The following is an 18584-nucleotide window of genomic DNA, read 5'->3' as shown; positions in this document are numbered from 1 at the left end:
TGACCGCTTGAGGCTCCTTTGCGATTGCTAACCCATTGGCTAGTAGGTCCCCACGAAGGCAACTCCTCTTCTGATTGGGTTTTCCTGGTTGCGCCAGACGTGCCCCGACTTACACTTGCTGGGTGAGTCCTCCAGACCTTGCTGGTCTGCACCGACATCCTTTCTCCGATTCCAAGTGACTTGCCATTGCCAAGGCTTGTTGGGTCCAATCTGGTCATCAACCCTGCAGCGCTCGACAGACTTTATGGGACAGCTGGAATCCAGCTCCTGGTCATCATCGGCACCTCCTGGACCTCGTGGCTGAAGAGTCAAGACACCCATCAACACACCTGAAGCACCCGACATCTGTGGGCATTGGAATATGGTGCCCTTGGTCACTGGTAAGTGACCCAGACTCTGTCCCCTCTGCTTTCAGGTCTCTTCCATCCTAGATCCAGGCTTGGATCTCTCCGGACACTTCTACTCTTCACGGCAGCAGCACTTCCTGAGCAGCTTCCATTGAAAACAGCGACATGACCCAACACCATTTGACACCTATGCTCCCGGCTTCCCTGGGTGAGGTAACTCGAGTACTCCGGTGCTCCTGTGAGTGTTGGCCCTAGACACCTCTAAGTCCAAAAGGGTTCCCTCGTAGATATCCTCTAAGTGTCCTTAAACTCTAAATTTCCAACCGCGACTTTCCCTATAGAAGTAAACGGCGATTCGCGGCTGTGTTCTCATTTTGCACGCATCCCCCGTGGGTCCCCTGTGTCACTACCTTCGGTGGTTTCTTGTGGTCCAAGCACTTCTACAGGCTCTAGGCCTTGTGTCCAGTTCAGTCGTGGTTCTTATACCACTTTATTGGTATATGGTTTGGTACGCCCCTAGGGCCCAAACGTGTATTTGTGCTATTACTGTTGAATACTGACTTATAACTTAAGTACTTCGAACTCCAGTCTCATAAAGAGACTAGAGGGGTGTGTTTTATCTTAAATACATATATTTTAAATATATAGAGATTATAGACTGGTAAACCAAGCTGCTTTACATTCCTTCAAGACTTTACCTGAAGGATGCTCTCCATAGCTACCACTAGGATAGCTTTCACATAAGGTTGTCTTTAACCATTCACCATAAGGGGTTGTTTGGACTGATACAAGGTGCCCACTAGAACTAGTGGACAGCATATATCAGGCCACCTTCTCACACTCATAGTCGTTGAATGTCACTCATTATGACACTAAAATTATGAAAATATCACTCATAAACAATCTGAAATCTTGGCAGCTATGGGTGACAGGTATGGTTAGTAGGGTGTAGGAAGGAACTAGCCTCACCGCTGACACATCTTGCCAAGGTGAATGGCACACGTAGTAGAATGTGGGAGAGAGTGCCCTCTCCTTTCAGATCTCTTCGAATATTGATGGGCGTAAATAGTTGGCTCTGATAAACAAACACCATCAACAGTAAGACTGCTTCCTACAGTGACAGCTGTGCATAGTAGATTGCATTCAGAGATCACCTACTCCTTTTTACTTCTTAAGATCCCGCTAGAACCCGGCCAGATCGTAAAATGTTTTTCAACAGAATTTACATTTGTTTCCATTACCGTATTTATACCTTACAGACTTCCTCTCAATAACTAGGGGATCAGATGCCTTTGTCCTGCCTCATTATATAGCTTTTTTACTTCATTCCCACAACACCAGTAATTTGTGACAGTAAACAGTAATGGCGTCCATTTCATTTCTAAACCTCCGCCAGCCAGCCAATCAGAGCACTCACTACCGCTAAATTAACAGGAGCCTCTCGCTCCCAGGGAAGCGAGGTGGCCCAGGCAAAAATGAGCCTCTCAACCAATCACAGGGCTCCATTTTTTAATTTGCTCTCTTGCAGGACTCTTGCGAGCCTCTCGCGAACCCAACTGTTCAGATATCTATATTTTTTAAGCTTCATTTATCAAATCCTACTGAATGGATTTCCACTAATTCACCAAAAGCACTATCTGAGTAGCAAGATCTTCCCCCAAATGTAGTATAATTCTATTCAGCTGTTTTTGCTGTTGCCCTGTATCAAGAAATCTATGAAAATGCATGGGAATTTTGCGTTTTGGACTTGATGAAGAACCCTAAAACTTTCCATGCTCAAACTAGGCAAAAAATAGCACCTTTTTGGAAAGTTTTGTGGAGAATTGTCAAATTATTCACCCACTGGGTAATATATATATAAATTCACTGAAAAAACCAAAGGCTACACAGACACAGTTAGGAAATAGAATTCTTATGGAACGTGGAAATTCACTAAAAAAACAAAGGTCACAGGGATGTTATAGTTAGGCTGACTGTGGTGTTTACACTTCTTCCATTTCTTTTAATGTTGGTTTCTTTGTGATGATACAAAGGACCAGAATGTGGACGGGTGCTGGGCTGGAATTAGGAATGTAGAAATTGGCAGTGAACCCTGGCTCCATGGTGGATGCAGTCTTTGCATCTGTAGCCTTTAATAAATCTACCTGTTCTTGTAACTTAGAAGTGTCTAGTATTCATATGAGTCCAAGACACCCTTCCCACTGACATTTGACTTGTACAAAACCAGAGAAATTCAGCAGCTATAGTCACCTGAGCTAACTGTAACTTGCGACCCCGAAGAGCACTGCTAATGACCTCACATATTCCATCATTCATGACATGGTCAGTGACATCACTCATGGCTTCACTGATGACATCTCAAATGACGTCCTAAGCACATTCAGGTAGATCTGGCTACGCCATTGGTTACGGCAGGCTGCCCGGTCCTATATAAAACGCCAGCCAGAGGTAACATCCGATGCTACCAGACGGCTATGCCACTGGGCAGGGTAGGATCAACGCGGGCACATCTCCTTGATAAAGTGAGTGAGCAGGTGTATCTACTAATGATGCAGTATTCCTGAATATTTGGGAAAACACAGAGGATTACTATGAGAACACAAACTTCTATTTTGTGTTTGTCCTCTTGGACTTTGCTTTTGATTTTTCCTAGTTTGTTCCTCTTTTCTAAAAACATAACACACTCCCTTGTGTGTGACTATAGGAGCCGCACGCCCAGAAAAGACCACGAGACGAAGCGCCTTATGGCACTAGGTAAAAAGTCCATGCACTGACACGGGAAATATGAATGGGATTCCCTTTAATGTGTGTCTTTCTTACATGTGCATGCATGCAGAGTATGAGTGAGTGACAACTCACTGTTGTTTTTAATGTTTGTGATGTTTTTAATATACTTGGAACTGTACCGCACCACAAATAAGTGTGTTTGACACTGTGTAACCACACACCAGTTACGCGTACTTTCTCTATCACTGCTGCTACATGTTAATCCTTTTTTTCTCAATCAGGTACCATGACCTGTTGATTGAAGAGAGGTAAGTCCTTTACACTTTATTGATAGGGCAGAAACGTGTTGGACCGGCACCTCAGAGTCATGCAAGGGTTATAGTAACCACTAACGTCCTCGGATAATACCTCACAGTATTTTTAGTCAGGCCTAGGGTACCACCATAGTAAGGGATTCTTTGTGGTTTACCCTAATGTTTTTTAATGCTTCTAAACTGGATTCAAGTACTCTATCCAGAGGAAAAAAGAATTATTTCTGAGAACTCCCTCAAGCCAGTCCAACTTGAGGTCAAGTCCGCCCTGGTAGTACTATGTCACCAGGGTGGGATGAGGTGACCTCTGATGAAGCATGTCACATGACGTGAGTGAGCCCACCTCGTCCAATTCTGGGAATTACTGATTTGAAAAGTAGGGGTGTTAGCAGTGGGGCGATAGGAGTACACAACAGACATTGGGAATAGTGTTTGCCAGTGCTCCACCACAGGTGATCAGGTATTTTTGTGTTTTGTGCGGTAGATGAAATGCACACATTAGGTTCAGCAGGGATGTTGGCAAAAGAGAATTCACGTTCTGACAACATAAATATAGAAAGGTGGAGTTACCTATATTTAGCTGTAATCTGCTTACATTATCAATATTTGGTCACCAACATTTTAGCCGCGCTATTTTGGTGTCACAATGTTCCTGGAGTCGACATTACGGTGGAATTCCATATTTGCCACAGAGAAGGTGCACTCAGCAGACACACGTATTCCAAAAGTCCCAAAGACTTTGGAGGACAACTTTTTTTTAAAGTTAATTAAGAGACCATAAGGGTGTTGTTGTTTATGTCTGTATTTGTTTGTATTTATCCAAGAATGAAGGAGATATTTAATACTAAAATGATAGAACACCCCCAAGCGTATTCACAGTCCTACAGCGCCATCTGCTGACGGTTGTCAGAACTGACACAGCACGTGCCTGCTGCACTTGAAGCCCAGCAGCACACTGCCACAGAGGCCCTAGTATGTGAAGCTAAGCAGAGGCCACTCATGCCTTTGCAGTTCGTGGTGTGACTACTAGTGCTGGTCCCGTACAGATGCATTCTCTGCCTCACTTCACGTGGGCACCTACAAGCTCGGCTTTTTGACTAAACGAAAAACGTCATCCCTCCTTACAAAATGCACAGCCAAGGGCAGTGGAAACTCGCCCAGTAACCAGCAGGGGGCAGCCTGCCCCAGTGTCACTGAAGACCAGGACATGTTTTACCAGCTTAACTGGTGGTTAAGGACCACATGGCAACATTTCTAAACAAATTGATTTTTTTGGGGGGGGGGGGGAGGGGGAGGGAGGTAATTTATTTCCCCGTTCATTAACATTGAGACAGGCAATTTTAGGTGGGAGACAACTAGAATAAAGCCATTTTTAACTTAAAAAATCGTGAGTGTCTCGCCTGAATTGGGTCTGTTGGCATGCACTGGACCAAGTGAGTGTGTCTGAAAGATGGCAGACACTCTCAGGGAGATTATGATGTCTGGAGCTCCGAGATCAGTCTACAGGGCTCTGAGGGCCTTAAAGAGGTGTCCGAAGGCACCCTCAGGGTATCTAAGGGCTGACTCGAGGGGTGTGAAGAGCCTTTGGGGGTGACTGAAGCCCGGCTCAGGGTCTTTTGTGGATATGCTTGGACACCAACAGTTTCTGATTGGGAGCATTTAAGTCTCAGCTGAGGACTGGGGCACTATGTGTCGCTGAGGGCATTTCAATGGATTCATAGGGCACCGCTGAAGGTGTCTGAGGGCACACCAAGGGTCTCCTTGGGCACAGGTAGGCGGTTTAAATACCAGGTGTTGGTGGCTGAAGGGTGAGGGACAGGCAAGAGCCGGATTGAGGTGTTTGGGGGTGTGCAGAGACTCCTTCACGGGTCGACTGGTGATGTCTGAGGGTGGGCTGGAGGTGTCTTAAGGGATAGCCAGGGTGTCTAACGAGTGGCTGATGTATTCATGGGTTGGCAGGTCCGTAACCCCGGGAGGGCAGAGTAAGGGGGGGTGACGAGGGCAGGGCCCTTCTTTATTTGCTCTTTGCCTCTCCTAACAAGCATTTACAATGCAATGGTCTCGGCATTGTTAAAGTTAGAGCTATTGGCATTGCTCATGACATTATTTTTGTTTATATTTTTGTTTTTAAAACATTTAAAGAAACGTCATTGTTATTTACAATGTCAATAGCTTTGGATCAACACTAGGGTAGATGGCTTGGGGATGCTTGCTGGGTTGTGAGAGAGATATTGGGGAATGCAAGGAAAAGGCAGAATGGAAAAAGAAAGGAAAGAGGTGGAAGCGTAGGGCGGGGTTTTATTATTGCAATGTTCACAAGTCTGGAGTTTAAGGGAGGGGGAATTACAGGAATGTAATGTATTAGTGAGGTTTCGTTGATGATGTTTACTGCAATGTTATGAAGTCAGGTAGTCATGGGCTCCAATAACCAAGTAGGCAGGCGGTTTCAGTATTTAGCAGAAGGATCTTTCCAGTTAAGAGAATATAAACTTGTTGCCACGGTAAAACTGGAAGACAGGTTGTAGCACTAAAGTGACAGTAGTTTGGTATTTGGGGGAGATGGGGGGGGGGGGGTGAGACACGGTACTGGCATATTCACCCGGGGAGGGAAGGCTCAAGGAAGGGAAAGAGTAAGCTTGTGGCTTTGGAGAAAAATAGGGGGGGTTTCACATGGGGGGGATTGCAGGAGTGTGAGGGAGTCTAGGGAATGAAAGGAAAAGGCTGCAATGGAAGATAAGAGAAAGAGGTAGAAGCATATGGCGGGGTTTTGCAATTGCAATGTTCATAAATTGGGATTAAGGAAGCGGGAAATGACAGGAGTTTAATGCATAAGTGAGATTTGGTGGATAATGTTTTCTGTAATGTTATGATGTCATACTACAAACATCTTAATCAAGTGCCTTCTTCTGCTAACAAAGATTGGTGACATATGGGGTATTGCACGGTTCTTGTCAGCACGTCCAGTAACATCTGATAATTCTTCTATAACATAAGTGACGTCCACATTCCATTACCAATGGGCAGACTTTTGATGATGCAAACGTCTGCCAATGGCTTTGTAACTTTAAGCAGACCAGACAAGGTCGATGCAATACAAAACTTCACCCTAACCACATCCAGCATACACACTACGTACGGTTTCAAGGCAACATCATCGGCGCATTCACACATGTCTAGGGAGTGCAGTTATATACATAATTCATGCATAGTTTGGACGAGATGAATAATTATAGCGTATTTTAAATACCTTTAGGGAACTTTGCAATATAGACAAGTCTGCATATTGAAGCCTGGTGAAATCAAGACATTTGTCCGCGTTCCCCATGCACATTACACACTACGAGCTAAAGTAAGATTGTCCCGTTGTTCTTCGGACACAACTGGTGAAAAGGGTTTTCACGCACGCTCTGCCCTTGTGACCGCAACACTAAAGACGGCTGGCAGCATCGGATCTTCCTGTGAAAGAAAACTATATTTACAAACCCAGCCGCGAGGAGACCGTCGAAGAACAGCGAAGGGAGCGACGAAGAGAAACTGAAGAGGGACCCAGGTGAGAGGGAACCGTAAAGTGGCTGTGGCATTCAGGGTATCATTTTAACACAAGCTGCACACGGGTGTGTGTTCGGATGTTGGCGCTATGCTGCTGGTGGTAATTGAATCATGCACTTTAGGCCCAGACTTATGCTTCTGAGGAATGTCTGCGGTGAGACTGCACGGGGGTCTCGACGCCCTGCACCCCGGATTACTACTGTTACTATCGGCCGGGCACGCAGTGTGAGCTACGCGGCATGTCTGCAGACACCTCAGCAAAAGAGGGCATAGGAAAGGAACACGAGGGAGGAACACAACGAGGCCTGGGAAAGTCACGGGCGCCACTGAAACGGCTAGCCAACAAATGTCGGGTGTCTTCTAAAAAAACAAAAATGTAGGATAAATTATAAGCCAAACATTTTACCGGAAATAAAGCCATATACTGTTGTGATCAAATGTTGTCTCCAAGAGCATGTCACTGCTCGAAACCTTATAATACCCAGTGAATAGTTAATATATCTAATAATCTCAAACTAACCACACCAATGATTTTTCTCCATGCATGCTAGACAAAAAGGAAAGCCCAGATTGTGCTGGGGGTAGCAAGGTGGCACTGCTCACGCTTGAGAAATATTTCATGGGTCCATGTGGAATACAGGATTCCTCATCATCATGTCAGCCCCTAAATCACTCTGCAGTTCTTTATCATTGTCAAGGCCACTAGGGTTATGTGGCCAGGTTATCCAAATTATGTGGCATGGTTATTCAAATTATGGAACGAAATGCCAAATTATGCAGCAAATTATTTGGCAGTATATTCATCCATTTGAGCTCGGAATTGTTTTTTGTGTGAAATCTGCAAATGATGTGGCAAATTATGCAGCAACTGTAACTCCATAAGTCTGCGCAGCACAAAGGCCGGTAACATTACAACATCACACAGTTCTCGACAGGTACATGCGTAAAATGGAAGCCTCTAGAGGGGATTACGGTTGCACAGTGGGTCACACATAGAACGACATGGCGCTTACCTCCGCTAGGCCCCCGCATGGGCATGGGTGCTCGGTTCTGCAGGCTCAGCATGGAGTTCTCAAAGTGCCCCGTGGGCCAGGCCGCGCTGAGCTGCGTGCCCATGTAGGAGCCGTAGGGGCTGGCGTAGGAGCCATTGAGCGACTGTGCCATTGAGCTGTACTGGTCCCTGGGGTTCACGCCCAAGCTGCCGCCGTAGACCCCATCCCTGGAGGTGCCATTGGCCATGGGGGGGGCTCGGAGAGTAATGGAAGTGTACGGGGGCGTGCGGGCTGGTGCCGCTGCTGTTGGAAGGTCTGTCGATGGTCTGTGCCCAGCCAGTGCCCGGGTGCCCGGACTGCGAGACCCCGCCGCCCTGGAGGTAGTTGATGCCGGAGATCATGGAGCCCACGCGGGTGGTGGGCACGTAGACGGGGGAGCTGGCGGCGGAGTGCATGAAGCCGCCCCCGGAGCCGTCGTAGGCGGCGGGGCCCTGGCCCGCGGAGATGGCCAGCGTCTAGTACATGTCCTCGGGCTGCTCGGAGTAGGGGCCCGGCCGGGGTCCCCGGCTCGACACAATCAACTTGTTGGTCTGGTACAAGTCCGTGAAGAAGAGGATGTCCTCGGAGTTGAGGAACCTGGAGGGGTGAGGCGTGCCAGGCCCGAAGTGGAGGTACGGGGTGGTCGGGGTCCGGGCCTCAGCCGCCGGAGGGCGGGACCCCTCGGTGTCCAACTGCGGGGTCCTGGAGGAGCCGGGGTCACCCTGGGAGCAGCAGGAGGATGAGGTGGGCGACGACGACGAGCGGTAAGGCTCCCTGCTGGGGGGCAGGTGGTGGTAGTACGGGATGGCAGGGATCCTCTTCACCACGGACCAGCTGGCTTTATTGAGGTCCATCCAGCTCGAGGGTGGGAGAAGCGTGACAGTGGGCTGCCCCCTCAGTCTTGGAAATAAAAACACATGGGAGAGAAGCGTTAGCAGTGCGCAGCCCAGAAAGTCTGACACCCTCTTGGCCAACTCTGGGAATCCAGTTTCCCAGCCTGAGAGGACAGGGGGGAGGAGACCAGAGCAGCAGCCGAACACGGGAGCCAAGAGCAGGAGGAGAGGACCCCATTAACACCGCCGCCTTTCTCCGAGGTCAAGCAGAAATGCCTCGGAGAAACGCAGCGGCGTTTTCGGATTCAGGGGCGTGTTTTTCTTTGTCTCCTCTTGCCATTGGCTGGAATGTTTACATTCCAGAGGAGAGAAAGATTCGAAAAAACACGCCCCCGAATCCGAAAAAGACGGGGCTTGTTTGGAGAGACAATGCTCTTCTCCAATGGCTGACCAGTATTTCAGAGGCCAGCCAATGGAGAAGAGGTAAGAAAAAGGGGCGGGTTAAAGCCCCACTCCTAAACTTTAAATCTCGGAGCGATACTGCGCAAGCGCAGCCTTCGAGCCGAGACCTAAAAACGAACGTCTCCCTGTTATTTCATTTAAACAACAGTACCAGCTTCCACTCTGAAACTGCCAAGTAGTCTAGGGGAATCCTAAGAGCGGTTCAAGGTGACAATACATACATCAAAGAACAAACTATACATTGAACTGCAAAGACATGTGTCATTTTAACGAATCAATAAAGAGAAAGAAAAAAAGGAAGAAGACGAAAAGATTAACAGGAAACCTAAGTATGACAAAAGCAAATATGAATTCGTAGAAAATGTATTAACACTTTTCATAATACTAAAACATATAGAACAATGGCGCTCAACACAGTACACAAACACATAAAATAATCAACAATACAATGTGTAATCAAACAAGTGGCTACAGGAAGGGATTATACATAAATAGGGAGTTCAGAACAAAACTGAAACAACACAAAACATTAAAATGCGTCCTTCATTAAATGTGGCCACATATATTCGTCAACGACGTTTCGACCGTTGTAGATATTGACGGTCATCATCAGGACAGAAAGACAACTATCAGAGCGTCAAGAACAATTAGATAAGACATCTATTCATATGGGAAAGAAAATCCAGCCAGAGTTTCAGCACAGATTTTTTTGCCATCCAGTGATTGGCTGAGAAAACGGTTATTCCAAAGTAAAATAACAAAGGTAACATTCCATCGTTATATATATGGGACACAGCGTCAAATCGACCCCCACAAGAAGATTGGAAGGACCGACCAGAAATTCAAGGGATGTCAACTGGTTTCCATCTTTGAAATTAGTGACCATAAGATTGTGACTGTATAGCGCATACAAATCATTAAGCGCAGTCAAGAGAGGGCGTATGGGACATAATCATAAATGTCTACTAGGTTCTAAAGTTCCGGTATGTGTCCCAAGGATCGGAGAGAACCAAGTAGTCTAGGAGCATCAGGCCTGGTTTCAGCCCCGCCGCCTCGTCCACTGATTCTCTAAAACAAGGAATTAAGAAAAATGTTTCAGGGAGGCTGTGAATTCATAACAAGCAGCCCCAGCAGCGTTTTAAATTCATGTCTGTTTTCTGGCTGCCGCGCTAAGGCCGTGTGTTGTAAACCAAGTGTTAGAGCCAGCGCAACGGGTAAGGGAGAGGATGGGAGAGCTGCCACACTCACATGTGGTGAAGGGCTTCTGAGTCACCCTGGGGTAGGTGTCCTCTGCACCACTCTCTCACCCTGTGGGCATCGTTTATGAGGAACTGGCGTAGGGCAAGTCTTCTTGCTGTGCTGCCATATGCCAATGTGAAAGGGCGGGAATGCGCTGTATTTATGACATATGGTGCATTCCTGCCCTCTCCCCCTGTGCTAGTGCACAGTTTGCTGCCTAACACTAACGTAGGCACCCTTGCACTATGATGCAAGGGTGCCTCAGTTGCAGGCAGGATTGTTTTCATGTAAGAAGCAGCACCTTCCTGCACAAAGACAATCCCGAGAGGCGATTTCCTCTTCCTGTGATATTGCAGCACACATAGAAAGGGGAAAAAATGAGGCAGAACCAAAATATTTCTGCTCTGGGGAGGCATATGGTTTTGCCGCTGCCCCAGGTTTAAGTGATTAGGTAAATGTAGGCCGGGTACAAAATCCATGTGTGAGGCGTGAGGAAACCCACCGCAACATCCATGGAACGCCTCCTTGATGCAGAGTAAGGCCAGGCAGCGACTGCATTGCCTTACGGCACATCTATGAGGCCATTCAAAGCCACGCACAGTGGCTCTGCGTCACCTCATAGATAGGATCGAGAGGCCTGTGCCACTGCAGTGCAAGCCTCTCATAAGTAAAGCCCTGTGTTTCAAAGCTCAAGCCGTGGTCTCCCCGGCTGCAGAGGGTAATATTTATCCATGTGATCTCCTGAGCTGCAGAAGCTCGGTCTTTCCAAGTGAGACCTCGACCAGGCAGGGAGCACGAGGGCTCCTGGACCAGGAAGGGTGGCGCAGGTCTTTGGTTGGGCCGGGTGAGAGTTTCCTAAACAGGGCAGACTTCCATGCTCACTCCGCCCTTAGTTCCATTCAAATGCACACCCACTTTAAACAAGCATTGGCATACCACCCACTTAAAAAACATAGGTTGCTGACACTGTCAAGTTCTTCTGAAGGCAGACATTTTCATGCTTCGTGACCGAAATGATGCAGTTGAAGTTTTTAAAAGGAAGATCTATACCATTTCCATCATGAAACGTACAAATGGTAATGTTATCAAAAACTCCACACTGTTCACATACATCAGAAATAGTTTTATTAAGTATGGAATTACTGAGAAGGTAGCTTAGTGCTTGAGACCGCCACGTTACACGTTCCCATCCAGGACTGCCACCTCAGCCTTTCATCCTTGTAAGGTCAATAAAATGTCTGTAAATTGGCTAGCCCACCTCTTGTGTACAGTGCTCAGATGGCAACATTTCAGTACTCAGCACTGTACAAAAACAAACATTTAATTAGCAGATGCCCATCATTACAGCTTGCATACACGCGTGAGGGAGATTTGCCCAATGTTGGTGTAATGTTGCCCCTGGCACATAATGTTGGTGATTAAATAGTGTGGGAATCCATTCATGTGATTATGGGAAATAGGCATTCTCACAGAGGGCCATATGTAGGTAGCCCAATACCGGTCGGTAACGGACGATTTTCGGTAAATATACCGTTACCGACCGGTATTTAGGCTTTTGATATGTAGGGGGATCATTTCTGTATTCGGTAATTTACCGAATCGGTGAAATTACCGAATCGGTAATTTTACCGATTCGGTAAATACCGAATACAGAAATGAGATGTAGGGGAAGTGTGTGGTGGGTGTGGGGATTCGTTATTTACCACCAACTGAAAGTTGGTGGTAAATGACGAATGACTCAGTTAATGCATTTTTTGGCCCTTAGATGTGTGCAATGTGGCAGACACACATGCCCTCAGGGCATGTATGTGTGCCACATGTGCACACATGCAGGAATCAGGGGTGCAACAGGGTGTCAATGGGACACCCTGCCACCCTTGATTGAGCTCCCCCCATTACCGATTCGGTATTTACCGATTCGGTAATGGTAACTGGCTTCCCATTGATTCATATGGGCCTCCTGGCCCATAGGAATCAATGAGATACAGGTTACCATTACCGAATCAGTAAATACCGATTCTAAAATACCGACACTTACCGAATCGGTATTTTTTTACCTACATTACATTTACCGATTCATAAATACCAAATCGGTAAAATTCGGTATTTAAGAATCGGTAAATGTAATTTACCTACATAAGGCCAAGAGTGTTTCAAAGTGCGTCCGTGGTACATTTAGATACTTGATGAACACGGCAAACTGATATTTGGGTACTAAACATGCATTTACTAAAAGTAAAAAGCTGATGTTTGTATTTTGTGCCATGGAAGTGCTCCCTTTTGTTTTGGAGAATCACATGTATGATTATAGAATTGCAGGGTGTATTTCTGATAGTACTTTATTTTCAGGCACCACAGCAGATAAACTGAAATGGCAAACATGCCCACAGTTTGCAAGAGGTATTTTCTAAAAATAAAACACTAACTAAAAAAAATATCAGGTTTACTGAATTCACTTTATGCCACGGAGGCACATAAAAAAGGCGTTCGGCTCTGCGTTGCGCCAGGAAACCCCATCAACATACAGCCCCTTGTGTCAAATAACACAATCCATGTATTCCCAGCATTTGAAAAGCTGCAGTTCAGCCTCAAAATAAGTATGTTTACAAACGAAAAAGAAAAACCCCATATTTGCATGATAATCACTACTGTGGTGTGCAGCACTGCTCACTGTCCTAACCGATGTTTGGGTTACAAAAGACCTATTGTGGGCTCACTGAAAGCTTACGCGGGCTTAAAACCTGCCCATTGCTAATTATTGGTTAGCTTTCTTGTCACTCTCATTTGCTTGCTTCCTATTGAATGGCTTTCTGTGTTGCAACATGTCAATCTTGTGACTGTCCCTCCCCCCACTGCAGCATAGCCTCTTTACCGTCTCTGTGATTGGCTGGCGTTTATACCTTACACTGTTGACTTTTAGCAAACATTCTTCTTTTTTTTTTAGCTGAAGCCCTCCATGGGAATGCATGTGTGTTCAAGCGGTCGCCCTCATGTGCTTCTCTCCGTCCCCATGTTCCATGTTGCTCTCTTCCCGTGCGCCACCTCCTATCACACGGGTATGCTTCTCCTCCCACACCTACTCGCCATGGTGCTTTCTCGACGGTGTGCTTCGCTCCTTCACCTGTGCTCCATGTTGCTCTCTTGCCCATGTTGTTCTCCCTCATGTGCACTCTCCTGCCCTATGTGTTGCTTCCACTGCCCTCGGGTAGTTTTGTCGCCTGCCCTCCATGTTGCTTTGATCAGCATTGCTTTCCCCACCATCCCTGCCCTCCCTCAGTGTTACTTTCCCCACCCGCTTGCTTTCTCTCCTTGATGCTTCCCCACCATTTAAAGATTTTTAAAAACCCTTTCTTGCTACTTTAAAAAAAACATGTTGCGAACCATCTCAGATCGCTAAATAAAAAGTAAAAAAGGTGACGCCAAAATGTTATAGTCACGCGCAAGTGCACACCTACGAAATGACGTGGCCACTGCATATTTTTCTTTTTTTGTTCCTTTTTTTTCTTTAGCCATGCTGCACGGCATCAGCTAGGCTGAAAAGTGTCACCAAAAAGCAAATAGGTCTCAAAGACAAGGTCTGTTGATTTTGCCAACGCTTGTTTTGGTTTTGTACTTTCGAAGGAGAGTTCCAGTAATAACTTGTCACTGGCAATCTACCAAGAAGTGGCTGAAAGCCAAAGTGTCAGGAAGTCAAAAAGTGGAAGTGAATAACCATGGTATGACAGTGATGGGCCGTGTGAAGACCGGTTTCATGAGCTGCCTGTACATGTATGACAGCGTAGACCCTCTTATAGAAACTGTGCTGAAACAATCACCGCTCGGTTACCATTTCCTCAAAGGCTGAGGCTGGTGAACCACGAGCATCGCTGAGAAGCTCGCCTCTGCTTTTCACAAGCGCCCAGATACCCCTAGGATGACCGTGCCGTGCTGTACAAATGCTGTCTGATTCATTCATTCATTCATTGAGTCCATGGAAAATTCAAGTGAGATTAGTTCTGCAAAAACCTATTTTGCCTAGAATTGTTAACCCTTTCTTAGGGGGAAGCATCCTCATGCCGCCAAAGGAAGTAAAGCTTCAGTCGCTCAGTCGAAATGATGGCCAATGTTTGCTTCCCAATGTTTTCACAGGTCCCCGACCAGCAATGTGTGGGGGTGAATTCATTGAGATTTGTGGGAGTAAAATCAACACACTAATAAAAAAAAGAAATCTGAGCCACAAACGTAAATTGTTGATATGGTATTGCTACTAATGAAGACAAACATCGTATAACACATATCAATCGGTGAGCTCCAGTTTGAGGCAAAGTCAATCAGAGATAAGCTCTTATGAGAAGAGTAAATTATTGATGGTTTTTGAGAGCAAGCATGACCGTCAAGTAACAGAATTTGATTGCTGAGCATAACATCGAAAGTAGCCATAAACCTAAACAAGCCAACACGTGTTTCGCTGAATCCCAGCTTCTTCAGGGCTACAAACAAAAAAATAAAAGACCACCAATAAAATCCTATATTTACACATGGCACCTCCAGATCTAAATACACAAAAAGAGAAAGAGTCAAAAGGTGAAAAAAATGGTCAGAGGGTGAAAAGAATAAAAAGGGGACATGTAAACAAAGCAGGATGCAGGGACGGGAACCCAACTGAGAAAAGGGGGAAAGGAAGTGAAAAGCACATTGGTGCTATGTGATATCTACAACAGAAATAAAGAAAAAGATAAGAGCAGATAATATAAATATCGAAGAGTCAAAACAACCTCAAAAGGATCCCAAAAATATGCTCGTCTCATATCGTGAATGTGCCTTCAAAGAACATAACAGGGAGGGGACATAAAAACTAAAGAGCAAAAGAAATCACGACTTTTAACAGAAAAGCTACATCCATTGTTAAGAGGGAACAACAAGAATCAAAAACCTGCTTGGAGGTGACCAGTCAGTACTTAATTTATAAAACAAATAAGTGCCAGGGCTCTGGTCGGGACGCCACTGCAGCTGGCACCACCCACGGCCCCTGCCAGTGCTGCCAATGACAGCAACAACACAACTACTAACACTCACACTCCTACAAGTGTGACAATAGAGACGACTCCAGGCCCCAAAGTTATAATAATGACTTTAGCAGCAGATAATAGTCGTTTGTAGTGTATATGGAAACAGCAATTGACTGTTGTTGTTCTCATCTCTAAAATAGCCACGCAGCGCCACCTTGTGGCAGACTGTCACAGACTGTTGTTGAAAATTAAGAGCTGATGCCAAGCACCGGAATCCACAGGCTCATATTAAGCACTGGGTGACCTCCCAAATATCCTTGAGAGCATTGGGTTTGCTCGCTCCGGTCACTGCCATGTCAGGCTGCTCCTGGGTCCTGGTCACCAGCCTTCCCTCCCTTCAGCTCAGTCCATGCATATGAGACCAAGCTTGATTCACCATTCGTATAGAATTGGATGAAGGGGCCAATTCACAGAACTAATCTGAGACAAAATCCTAAACTTACTACTTTTGGGATTCACAGAAGGCATTTAGTAGTAGTAAAGTTAGGATTTTGTCTTAAATTTGACTTAAGTTTGACTAAAGACAGGCTTAAGACAGACTTAAGACAGACTTAAGACAAACTTAAGACAGACTTAAGACAAACTTCAGAACGACTTAAGACAAACTTCAGACAGACTTAAGACAGACTTAAGACAAACTTAAGACAGACTTAAGAAAGACTTAAGTCAAAATCCTAACTTTACCACTACTAAATGCCTTCTGTGAATACCAAAAGTAGTAAGTTTAGGATTTTGTCTCAGATTAGTTCTACGAATCGGACCCATTGTGTGCTAAAAAAATAGCAACAAATGACAGATTTGCATTCATGTAATTATACATTATTTTGTGCAATTTCCTCAAAATGCAACATAAATATACAAAAGCAAACTTCGCACACCTCTTCATGTTCTTGTACTCTTCGGGCCCGATTCACAGAAGTAATCTGACAAAATCCTAAACTTACTACTTTTGATATTCACAGAAGGCATTAGGTAGTAGCAAAGTTAGGATTTTGTCTTAAGTCTGTCTTAAGTCTGTCTTAAGTCTGTCCTAAGTTTGTCTTAAGTCTGTCTTAAGCCTGTCTTTACTCAAACTTAAGTCAAACTTAAGACAAAATCCTAACTTTACTACTACTAAATGCCTTCTGTGAATACCAAAGGTAGTAATTTTAGGATTTTGTCTCAGATTAGTTCTGTGAATTGGACCCTTCATCCAATTCTATACGAATGGTGAATCAAGCTTGGTGTTAGCATAGTTATGTGTGACAGACATCCTTTACACATGTCCAAGAGATGACGCAGGCAAAGACCTCTTGTTATTAGGATTGAGTAGACCTTCTACAGGGATTCTCATTGGGTGAATGGACACAAGTCCTCAGCGTGACCTTGGGATCTTGGCCCCAAATGCACTTATATGTTTTCTGGACAGGCATGTCTTCTCCTTCAGTGATTTTGACTAATGTGGGCCCACTGGAGGTGCTCTATGTTGTTCAGGTTTTTGTTGATACCAGATGTGGACTCAGATGTTAGTCTGACACTCAAAGTTTACTCCCACTCAGAGTGACTGTGACTACTACCTCCCTAATCCTGGCACTGTGGTGACTGACAATGGACACACCATAACAATTTGCCATTTTACCTGTAAGCCTGTATGGCGACTGTGAGTGCAGAGACTGCCTACAGGTGCTTCCAGCTAGCAGGTCTCCTCAATCCTCATAACTAGATGCCTTTGCCTGCATCATATCTTGGACATGTCCAGAGGATGTGTGTTAAAAATGTGAGTGATGTGACGTTTACAATTGGTGAAAGCTGAGGTCCGGTGAACATCACATGCTTCAAAAGGGTGGTTTTCTTTGAGTTGAGTAAGTTATGTCCAACTCACATATCCCGGTCTGTCTACCTGATGAATTGAGGGGCGGGGGTATCTCACTCCATCTGTTCCAGCGCAGGGTTCCTGTCTGGGTGAAATTCATCCTTCCCTTAGTTCCCGTATTGTGGCTATTTCCTCCTTGTCAGTGGGAGCAGATGGAGACCACATCTCACTTTTGACAGAACCAAGGGACAGGCGGCTCTTTCATAACTGAAAGAGACGATAAAAGGTTCAGTGTCGCAGACCATTAGGCTGACTCAGCATCACACCTTGGCCAACAAAAGGGTGTCAATACTGGACTCCTGAGGCTGTACTTGGGTCATCCTCATGGGATGGATGCCAAGGATGTCTGCACACCAGCGTATGAGAAGAGGACAACAGGAAAAGGGTAGAATCCCTGCTGGACTGCACCCCCCACCCCTCCACACATGACTCAACTAACTAGCAGGATCCTGTTCTAAGCACACCTGAAGACATTCTAATTATGAACAAGGTTTCATAGAGTCTGATAACTTCAGTTCTCATCTTTTGTTTTTAAACAATAGGCAAAGATTCACAGAATGCAAGTAAGCGAAAGGTGCCAGGTCCCTTCTGCCTATTGTTTATTGAGAAGATATTTAACAATGATCGGATGCCATGCATGAACTAAGAACAGAGTATAATGAGATAGAGAGGAACTTCACACCAGAGACTCGAGACAAAGGCCATCCAGAACTGTAATCACCTCCCTCCACTGAAGGCTCCCAGGAGGCAGAGCTGGCTTTTATTCGGTGGCTTATCAGCCGCCTGCCAATGGCGACGAGAACTGCAGATGCTGCTCCTTTGCTGAACATTGATTCTGTTATTAACTAAAGGCGTGCAGGTGTGAGCCATCTTTGAACCTTGGATTAGGCCTCCTTGTGGTGCTGAAGCGTAGCTTGGTTAGCCAAGAGAAATGAGGTGGAGCTGGAGATAATGATACAAAGAAGGCTTAATGACATTGCCAACATGTCACAATATTTCTTATCATCTACCCTTTTGATAAGTATTGTTGCCACTATTCTGTTGTTTTGTATAACAGCTATGATTCCTATTTTATAGATTGAAATTGAATTTTGATTTTAAAATAAATATTTAAAATATATTCCTGGTTTCCTAGTGCTCTTGAGGCGCCTTTTCATAACAAAGAAGGGCTTGGATTCCACCAGC

General features: G+C 45.5%; 1 pseudogene; it reads right to left on the bottom strand.

The window, feature by feature from the left end:
- Positions 1–7843: 7843 nt before the first annotated feature.
- LOC146829700 (GATA-binding factor 6-B-like) lies at positions 7844–8819 on the bottom strand (annotated as a pseudogene).
- Positions 8820–18584: the final 9765 nt, after the last annotated feature.

The sequence above is a fragment of the Triturus cristatus genome, chromosome 5_2 (genome assembly GCF_964204655.1).
Source record: "Triturus cristatus chromosome 5_2, aTriCri1.1, whole genome shotgun sequence".
NCBI classification, from domain to species: Eukaryota; Metazoa; Chordata; class Amphibia; order Caudata; family Salamandridae; genus Triturus; species Triturus cristatus.
The sequence above is the reverse complement of the archived record's forward strand: the minus strand, read 5'-3'. Positions and strand labels throughout refer to the sequence as shown.